A 10,925-nucleotide genomic window follows, 5' to 3' on the forward strand; every position below is an offset into this window, starting at 1 on the left:
CCGCTCTAATGTGTCGAGGAAGTGTATCATTTAGAGGACTGCTTAGGTAGGCAAAAAATCCCGTATAATACCGCTTTTCCTGTGTCGAGAAAGTGAATCAGGAAAAGGGCTGCATTTACAGGTCGCTTAGGAAAGCGTAGGTAGAAGTCCTGCAATACCGCTCTAAATGTGTAGAGGAAGTGTATAATTTAGAGGACTGCTTAGGTAGGCAAAAATCCTGTGCAATACCGCTTTTCTCTGTGTCGAGGAAGTGAATCAGAGAAGAGGGCCGAATTTACAGGTCGCTTAGGAAAGCGTAGGATAGGTAGAAGTCCAGTAAAGGTGTGTCGAGGAAGTGAATCACCTAGAGGGCTATATAGGTAGATAGTATTCCTGTATAAAACTGTTTTTCTTGTGTCGAGGAAGTGTATCAAGAGAGGGGCACATTTACAGGTAACTTAGATAAGTGTGTGAAAGAGTGAGAGTCCTGTCCTCGGTGGAGAAAGGTTGACGCACCTTTCCTGGACCGTTGCTTAAGTGTAACCTGGTAGGAAAGACGCACCCGGTCTCACACCAGGAGAGGAAGAGTGAATGGTGTGTGGATGCTCATAGGGGTAGAAACACACATATAGCTGAGTGGTTTAAAGTTAAGAAAAACACTAGCAAGGGAAAGATTCATGAGGTGTTCCATACAAAAGAAAAGTGGGCATCAGGAGATATTATATTAGTGTTAAGAAAAACACTAGCAAGGGAAAGATTCATGAGGTGTTCCACACAAAAGAAAAGTGGACATCAGGAGATATTATATTAGTGTTAAGAAAAACACTAGCAAGGGAAAGATTCATGAGGTGTTCCACACAAAAGAAAAGTGGACATCAGGAGATATTATATTAGTGTTAAGAAAAACACTAGCAAGGGAAAGATTCATGAGGTGTTCCACACAAAAGAATAGTGGACATCAGGAGATATTATATTAGTATCATATAAAGAGGTTGTCAAATGACCATTAATAATAAATAAGTTCTGACCAAACAATAATTAAAAAAGCACTAATAAGTTTAACAGCAAAAGCGAATACTAATATAAAAATAATTAAGAAGGAGAAAATCAATAAATAGGACGAATACTAAAATAGATAGGCCATAAGTTAAAAAATACAGGCCATAAATATGAATAAAACAGTGGTAGAAATACTGAGTGCTAGGTAACAAACAAACTAATAGAGAAAGAAATGGACAGGATGAGGAGAATATTGAGAGAAAAGGAAGAAGTAGAGAGGGAGCAGAGTGAGGTAAGACAGCGGACAGGCAGAGACCTAGAGGAGGAAGAAGGAGCAGCAGCTGAAACATGGGGAGATTGCAATCAAGGCGTAAGGGAAGAAAGATTGAGGAATAGGAGAACATTGAGAAGACCTGAAAAATACAAGGGACAATATCCAATTCTAATAAAAGGTACCCAGGCTCACTATGTTCCATGGGGATCACAGGACCTGGAAGGATTGGTTGCCCGTCTGCCAGATTTGCATGATGGGCAGAAAAATGGATAAGGATTTTTGAGGAACAAACCATGGGGAAACTGCTGGCTGTGGGAGATCTGAAGGCACTGTTGGCAAGGGTGGTTGGAAAGGCAAAAATGGAGGATATACTGGGGAACAGTGACCTGAGGAGAGAAGTGAGTGACCCACAAGGAGATGTGATGGACTTTGATTCACACCGCCCTGAAGTCTGGCGAGCACTGAGACTGGAATATCCGGCAAGAATTGACCCCAAGTCACTGAAAGGGGGGACACTGGGAGAAACTGAGAATCCAGCTGCCTATCTACATGAACAGATGAAACGATGGAGACTGGAAACAGAACGAGATCCAGAAGGGGACCCACTGATGACAACTCTATTCCGAAACTCAATAATAGAAGCCATGCCTCAATCAGTGAGAAGCAGGCTGGAGGATGTGGTGGGACTAACCTCAAAGACACACAAAGAATTCTGTGACCATGTGATACATGCAGTAGAAAAACACAGAAAGGATGAACAGAGACTTAAAGAGCAGGGGAGAGACATTCAGAGGAAGCTGACTCAACTCCAATTGGAAGAATTGACAAACAGAGGGAAGAAGAAAATCCAGGCCACAGTAACAGCACCTATGACTGAAACAGGAATGGTGGCTGCAGTCACTCCAGGAGGGCCATATCCGCCTCCCGCGCCGCAGTTCCAAGTGCAACTCACATCACCAGTAGTGAATGTGTATGCACAACAACCCCGACAATGGAATAATAATAAAAAACAGCAAAAATCTCAGCAATACAATCAAAAAGGAGGAAATCGGGGCCCACAAGGGCCACCTGGAATTTGCTGGGGATGCCAACAGCCAGGGCATACCAGACGAAACTGCCCCCACAAACCCCTGGCAACAGCCGGGAACAAAAATCAAAGTAATTGGAAGCAGACTGACGGCTGGCAACAAAATCAGCAACAAGTCCAAGGTCCTGTGAATCCATGGGCAGGGCCTAATCAGGGGTACTAGGGGTGCCCAGAGAATCCTACAGGGGAGGGTCAGTTTCCAGTACTAACTACACGAGCTGATCAAGAACCTATGCTGCAGGTTCAAATAGAGAACAGAGGCACACCCATGATGGTTGATACTGGAGCCACTTACACCTGTGTAAGTCCAAATTATGCCTCTCACCTCCCCATGTCTGGCAAATATGCCAAAACTGTAGGATTCTCGGGACAAACGCAGTTAATTCCAATGACAGCTCCAGTTCGCCTGATAGCGGATGACAAATCCACAACCCTCCCTAGACTTGTATCAGAACACACCCCTGTCAATCTATTGGGAAGAGATGCCCTATGCAAAATGGGTATACAAATTCGATGTTCCTCCGAAGGGGTAATTATAGACAAGGCAGGGTTAAACTTACAAATGGTAATGAAACAGGATACAGCAAATGTCTATTGGTTAGGGGATATTGAGACAGAAGTAGATAGGGTAGTCAGGAAATGGGGTAGGTTTATTCAGGCTCAGATACCAGAAGCAGAAAGAGGAAAGTCAGAATATCACTGTCATGAGCACTCTCTCTCCCTGGTAGCAACATTAATTGCATTCAATTATCTTCCACTCTGCTCACCTCCCTCTCTCTACTCAGCCTAACTAGCTCCACCTGCCCTGCTCTGCTCTTGTTACCTGGCCAGCTGCACTGCATTTCCCACTCACCATCCTCACCTTGCCTCACTCTGTTCTAATTACTCTGCCAGCTGAACTGCATTTCCCCACTACCTCTCCCAGTATATCAAGCCCTGGTTTTCAGCCAAGCCCTGTCAGATCGTCTTCAAACCCGGACCAGTAACCTGCCTGTCTGCGCTCTGACTCCTGTTTGTGATACCGATCCTTTCTTGACTGCCTCCTTGTTCTACTGCCCCGTCTATCCCAACCTGCCTTCTGGACCTCGACTACTCTCCGATCTTCAGCCCCTCCGGTCTCCGACCACCAGATGAGCGTGCCCAGACGTTTCACCACCCTCAGCCCGATACGCCGCTCCATCACTGGGGAACACACACACTAAGCACTTGGACTGGACACCCCCGGACATTTGGTGACCCCCCGGAGCACAGGTACCCACAGGAGGACCCTGAAAGACCCCTGACACCCCTGGGACTCCTCTTCCCGCCTGTAACCTTGAATAAAGAACTCTGAATTTGAACTTGCGCTCTTGGGTCCTCTTCTGTTCGTGACAGAACGATCTGACCATCATGGACCCAGCGCACTCCCCTGACCACGATGGAGGAAGAGCCAGAGAGGACTGCCCTACAGCGACTGGAACGCTCTGAGGGAGACATAAATCGGATGGCTGGCGACATCGCTTCCCTTCTCCAGCTATTCAACCAGCAGCAACAACAGTTCCAACTGCAGCAACAACAGCTAGCCCAAGCCCTGCAACTACTCTCAAGCCCGGCTACTCCACCTGCACCCCCTGGTCCTTTTGTTCCTGTACCACCGATACTCCTTCATCCCTCCGCTGGAGGTCCCAATGCTGCAGGCCCGGCAGTGCTGCCACCAGATCCCCACGCTCCTGAACCAAGGATTGGGAACCCGGAACGTTTTGATGGCAACCAGAAGCAAGTAAGACCATTCTTGAGCAGCTGCCGAATCCAGTTTGCACTACAGCCCAGGACTTTCTCAACAGAGGGGAGCCAAGGTGGGGTATGTCATCACACATCTCACCGGTCGAGCTCGGTTGTGGGGAACGGCCGAATTCGACCGGCAAACCCCAGCCTGTGCCTCCTTCAGTGCCTTTGAGGAGGAGATGTTAAAGGTCTTTGACCTAGGCTCGCCAACAGCCGAAGCGCCACAAGCTCTGCTCACCATCCGTCAGGGCAATCGGACAGTGGCAGACTTCTCCATTGACTTTCGTACCCTGGCCAGTCAAAGCTCGTTTAACCCAGAGGCACTGGTGCAAGCCTTCCTCCATAGCCTGGCGGACTATATCAAGGACGAGCTTGTTTCCCATGACCCGCCCTCAACGCTTGATGCCGCCATTGACCTTGCCGCCTCGCATTGACCGCCGTATACAGACCCGGAGGAGGGAGAAGGGCCGTCTCAGTCAACCTGCCATCCGTACTGGGTCGATACCGCTTCTGTCCAGCCCCTGCCTGTCAAGTCCCATAGCCAACTCAATCAGCCTGAGCCCATGGAGATTGGCCGTGCCTCTCTGACTCCCGAGGAGCGTCGGCGCCGTCTAAGCTCCAACCTTTGCCTCTACTGTGGTGGCGAGAATCACCGTGTCGCTACTTGTCCGGCAAAAGCCGCAGCTCACCAGGTGTAGGGGGAGATCCGGGTGAGCTCAACAAGCCTTCAGTCTCCCTCCATCCGAAAGACCCTGCTTCATCTCCGCCTTCAGCTTTCTGACAAGACTCATACATTGGCCGCCCTTGTGGATTCCGGAGCCGAAGCAAACATCATGGACCCTGAGCTTGCACAGCAACTGGGCGTGAACCATCATCAACTGACACAACCCATTCCTGCACGAGCCCTGGATGGGCATCATCTTGGCACTGTCACTCATATCTCCGCCCCTGTGACAATCCTGCTGTCAGGAAACCACCAGGAGTCCATCCAGTTTCACCTCCTACACTCACCTGGCCAACCACTCATTCTTGGATACCCGTGGCTCCGTCAGCACAACCCCCACATCGACTGGGAGACAGGAACAGTCCGTGAGTGGGGAAGGAGTTGTCACCAGACCTGTTTAAGGGGGGCCACCCTGCCCGTTCACCGGGAAGGATCTAGCGCTACCTCCGACATATCCAATGTTCCGGCCTGTTACCACAGCCTGAAAGAGGTGTTCAACAAATCCAAGGCGACATCTCTACCCCCCACACAGACCCTATGACTGCGCGATTGATCTCCTGCCTGGCACAGCACCTCCCAAGGGTCGTCTGTATTCACTGTCAGCCCCGGAAAGAAAGGCCATGGAGGACTACATTAATGACTCTCTTGCCTCCGGGATAATTAGACCGTCGTCTTCCTTCGCAGGAGCGGGATTCTTCTTTGTCGGCAAGAAGGACGGTTCTCTTCGTCCCATGCATAGATTACGGGGTCTGAACGACATCACGGTTAAGAATCGCTACCCACTGCCCTTACTTTCGTCTGCCTTCGAACTGCTGCAGGGAGCCACTGTATTCACTAAGCTGGACCTTCGCAATGCCTACCATCTGGTGCGGATGAGGGAGGGAGACGAATGGAAGACAGCGTTCAACACACCAACCGGCCACTATGAATATCTCGTCATGCCCTTCGGCCTCACCAATGCCCCAGCAGTTTTTCAAGCCCTAGTGAATGATATCCTCAGGGGACATGCTAAATACGTTCGTATTTGTGTACCTTGACGATATTTTAATATTCTCAAAGACTCTGTCAGAACACACGCACCACGTCCGGTTGGTCCTGCGCCGCCTGCTGGAGAACTCTCTTTCGTGAAGGCAGAGAAGTGCGAGTTCCATGCCAAGACCGTTTCATTCCTGGGGTATGTGGTGACCGAGGGCAGCATTCAGATGGATCTCACGAAGGTGTCGGCTGTCACTTCCTGGCCAGTTCCTGAGTCTCGGAAGAAGTTGCAACAGTTCCTGGGCTTTGCCAACTTTTATAGGAGATTCATCAGAAACTATAGCACAGTGGCTGCACCCCTCACGGCGCTAACCAGCACTAAACAACCGTACCAATGGACATCAGCTGCTGATAAGGCCTTCAATATCCTCAAGACATGTTTCACTTCTGCTCCCATCCTCCAGATGCCAGATGCAGCAAGGCAGTTTGTGGTGGAGGTAGATGCTTCGGACGTGGGAGTGGGTGCAGTGCTTTCTCAAAGAGCAGCTGAGGATGGCAAGATGCACCCCCTGTGCCTTCTACTCCCGTCGGCCAACCCCTGCCGAATGCAACTACGACATTGGGAACCGCGAGCTGTTGGCTGTCAAGCTCGCCCTTGAAGAATGGCGGCACTGGTTAGAGGGTCAAAGGAACCATTCGTAGTGTGGACAGACCACAAGAACCTGAGTATATCCAAACAGCCAGGAGGCTGAACTCCCGTCAACAGCGGTGGTCTCTGTTCTTTACGCGCTTCAATTTCACGCTCCTACCGCCCGGGATCTCGCAACATCAAACCTGATGCTCTTTCCCGGATGTTTCAGAAGGACGAGACCACCGCCATGACAGCTCCCATTCTTCCCAGCCACTTGGTCGTAGCGGCCCTCACCTGGGAGATCGAGAAGCAGGTCATGGAGGCTCTTCGGGACCAGCCAGGTCCAAGCACCAGCGCCCCCAACCGTCTGTTTGTTCCAGCAAATCTCAGGTCACCTGTGATTCAGTGGGGGCACGAATCCCGTCTGGCCTGTCATCCCGGCATCACTCGCACCCTTCATCTGGTCCGCCAGCGGTTCTGGTGGCGGGGGGATGAGACGGGATGTCCGAGAATTCATCCGAGCTTGTCCCACTTGTAACCGAAACAAGACTCCCAACCAGCCTCCTGCTGGGTTGCTGCAACCCCTACTCATACCCAAGAGGCCCTGGTCCCACGTTTCACTGGACTTTGTTACGGGCCTTCCGCCCTCTGACGGACACACAGTCATCCTTACCATTGTTGACCGCTTTAGTAAGATGACCCACTTCGTGCCCCCTTCCCAAACTACCCTCTGCTAAAGAGACCTCCCAGGTGGTCCTGGAACATGTGTTTCGTATCCATGGCCTACCCCAGGATATAGTGTCAGACCGGGGCCCGCAATTCTCAGCAACCTTTTGGAAGGAGTTCTGTCATCTCCTTGGGGCCACCGCCAGCCTATCGTCTGGATTCCACCCGCAGTCAAACGGCCAGACTGAACGCATGAACCAGGAGCTGGAGAAGGCACTGAGGTGTGTGGCTTCCCAAAATCCCCGGGCCTGGGCTCAACACCTGCTCTGGGTGGAATATGCCCATAATTCACTCACCAGTTCCTCCACCGGGCTCTCCCCCTTTCAGTGTGTCTACGGGTATCAACCTCCACTGTTTGCCAGCCAGGAGGCGGATGCCACCTGTCCGTCTGCTCTTGCGTATGCCCGCCGCTGCCGCCGCACTTGGGCCCAGGCTCGCACTGTGCTCCTGAAGTCTGGAACCAGCTACGCCGGCCGGTGCCAACCGACGGAGGACCCCCAGCACCTACTTACCGGGTTGGTCAGAAGGTCTGGCTGTCTGCCCGGGATCTGCCGCTGCGGGTTGTATCACGAAAGCTGGCCCTCGCTTCATTGGTCCTTTTCCTGTGCAGAAAGTCATCAGTCCAACGGCGGTCCGACTTCAGTTGCCCGCTTCCATGCGGGTCCACCCCACCTTCCACGTCTCCAAGGTCAAGCCGGTCCATGAAAGTCCCCTGGTCCCTGCAGCTCCGGCGCCACCTCCTCCGCGCCTCGTAGATGGCGGTCCTGTCTTCACCGTCCGGCGGCTGCTCCGCTCTAGGCGAAGGGGTAGGGGTCTCCAGTACCTCGTTGATTGGGAGGGATATGGTCCAGAGGAGAGGACCTGGATCCCGGCCAGGAGGATAGTGGACCGGACCCTTATCACTGACTTCCACCGACTACATCCTGATCAGCCTGCAATCCGTAGGGGCCGTCCAAGAGGGGTTCCTAGCCGTCCGGCCCGCCCTGCTCCTGTCTCAGTGCCTGTCCTGTCTCCCGACCGTGACCCTCCAGCTCCTTCTGAGGATGAGGAGATTCACTCGGACCGCTCGGAGGAGTTCTGACCCGCCGCCTGCTCCCCTCCACCCTCCCGGCATGATGTTGTTCTTGGGACTTCTGGGGCCGTCCCTTGGAGGGGGTCCTGTCATGAGCACTCTCTCTCCCTGGTAGCAACATTAATTGCATTCAATTATCTTCCACTCTGCTCACCTCCCTCTCTCTACTCAGCCTAACTAGCTCCACCTGCCCTGCTCTGCTCTTGTTACCTGGCCAGCTGCACTGCATTTCCCACTCACCATCCTCACCTTGCCTCACTCTGTTCTAATTACTCTGCCAGCTGAACTGCATTTCCCCACTACCTCTCCCAGTATATCAAGCCCTGGTTTTCAGCCAAGCCCTGTCAGATCGTCTTCAAACCCGGACCAGTAACCTGCCTGTCTGCGCTCTGACTCCTGTTTGTGATACCCGATCCTTTCTTGACTGCCTCCTTGTTCTACTGCCCCGTCTATCCCAACCTGCCTTCTGGACCTCGACTACTCTCCGATCTTCAGCCCCTCCGGTCTCCGACCACCAGATGAGCGTGCCCAGACGTTTCACCACCCTCAGATCACTGCACCATGCAATATGATCCCTATCGTGATGATCTTTTAGAACAACTGTGGTTGTTAAATGCAAATGGGAAATCGGTACCAATAATGTCTCAGTACATAATTATAGGAAAACAAGGAGCAGCAATGGAGGTGACGGACATGGATGGCTCAGACTTTGTGGCAAAATGGTACAATGTTTCTGAAGCTGCCCCACACATTACCTTGCTGGTGAACAAGGGAATGGAGGCCAAGGATTTGGGCCACATGATGAAGCTAGCAAAAACAATTCAATGGAACAAGACAGAAAACCCATTGATTTATCATTCAAAAGATAAAGCCTTCATCAAGATACACCATACCACAATAATGACTGGAGATCCAACTTACCACCTTCCGGAGACATTTGAAACCCCACCTCTTTAAGGAACACCTGGGATAGGATAAAGTAATCCTTCTAACCCCCCAAAAAAAAAAAAAGTGGATGTAAAGTGGTTATCCCACTGGCTATAAGGTGAATGCACCAATTTGTAAGTCGCTCTGGATAAGAGCGTCTGCTAAATGATGTAAATGTAAATGGAAGTTACAGCCCAACAGCTAACACAGCTAGGGGAAGCAACAGAATTAGAGAACCAGCAAAAACAGGAAATGGAGAAAAACACACCTCACGAGGTATGGTCACAACATGATACAGATGTTGGGTTGGTAAAATCAGCAAGTCCTGTGTTCGTCAAAACAAAGCCAGATGTCAAGCCCCCTTGGAGGGCTCAATACCATATGAAACCTGAAGCAGAACAGGGTATCAACGCCACAATCGAAGGACTGATAAAAGCAGGAGTACTGATAGAAACACAAAGTTGTTGTAACACACCTTTGTTGCCGGTTCTTAAAGCAGATGGGTAAAAGTGGAGGCTGGTACATAAATGACATAGTACAACATTGGCCTGCTGATGTTCCAAACCCTCATACGCTACTCACCAATGTTCCCCCAGAAGCCAAGTACTTCACAGTGATTGACTTATGTGGAGCATTTTTTTGTGTGCCCCTGGCGGAAGAATGCAGACACTTGTTTGCATTTACCTACAAAGGTAAACAGTACACATATACTCGGATGCCACAGGGATTTAAGCATTCTCCTCATGTGTTTAATCAGGTGTTAAGAACAGACCTAGAAGATCTAATACTTGAAGGAACATTGATCCAGTATGTGGATGATCTGTTGATCTGCGCCCCCTCCTTGGAACAATGCCATGCTGATTCTATGAAGGTTTTAAAGCGACTGGCAGAGGGAGGACACAAGGTGTCAAAAACGAAACTCCAGTACTGCCAATCTCAAGTTGAATATCTAAGAAGAACAATTGCGCATGGGACAAAGGCAATAGCACCAGGACAACTGGAAAGAATCAGAAAGGCACCGCTCCCTCAAACGGTTGCTCAGATGATGACGTTCCTAGGGATGACTGGATTCAGCTCAGACTGGATAGAGGAGTATGCGGTTAAAACAGCTCTGCGAGAAATCATGAAAGAAGCAGGACAACTAGATCTTAGTGCAAGCCTGGAATGGAACAGTGATGCATTAACTGCATTTGAAACAATGAAGAAGGAAATGCAGTCAGCTCCGGCTCTAGCAGCCCCAGATTACACAAAACCATTCTTGTTGTATGTGGCAAATAGATGTGATAGGTATGCAACAGTGGTACTTATGCAAGAGACGTGCAGTGGAAGACGAAAACAACCCATTGCTTATTATAGTTCTAAACAAGATTCTGTTGCTCAGGGATATCCACCCTGCTATCAAGGTTTAGCTGCATTACAATATGCATATGACAAAGCTTCCACAATTACTATGGGATACCCGGTAACAATACATACACATCATAAAATAGTGGAACTTGTCAGGGTGCTGTGTAGGTGTGGTGTAGAATCAGGCGCAGGCAGCGGAGGATAAGTCCAACAAGACTTATGGTCGAAGACCGCACGGAAGCGACGGGAGAACTCCGCATAGGTGACTGTGGCGGCGTCTATTCCCCTCCATTCGGCGTTGGCCCACTCCAACGCCTTGCCGGTGAGACAGGAGATGAGGGCGGAAACGCTCTCGTATCCCGAGGGCGCCGGGTGTATGGTGGCAATGTAGAGCTCCACTTGTAAGAGGAACCCCTGACA

Source organism: Coregonus clupeaformis, chromosome 7 (genome assembly GCF_020615455.1).
Source record: "Coregonus clupeaformis isolate EN_2021a chromosome 7, ASM2061545v1, whole genome shotgun sequence".
NCBI classification, from domain to species: Eukaryota; Metazoa; Chordata; class Actinopteri; order Salmoniformes; family Salmonidae; genus Coregonus; species Coregonus clupeaformis.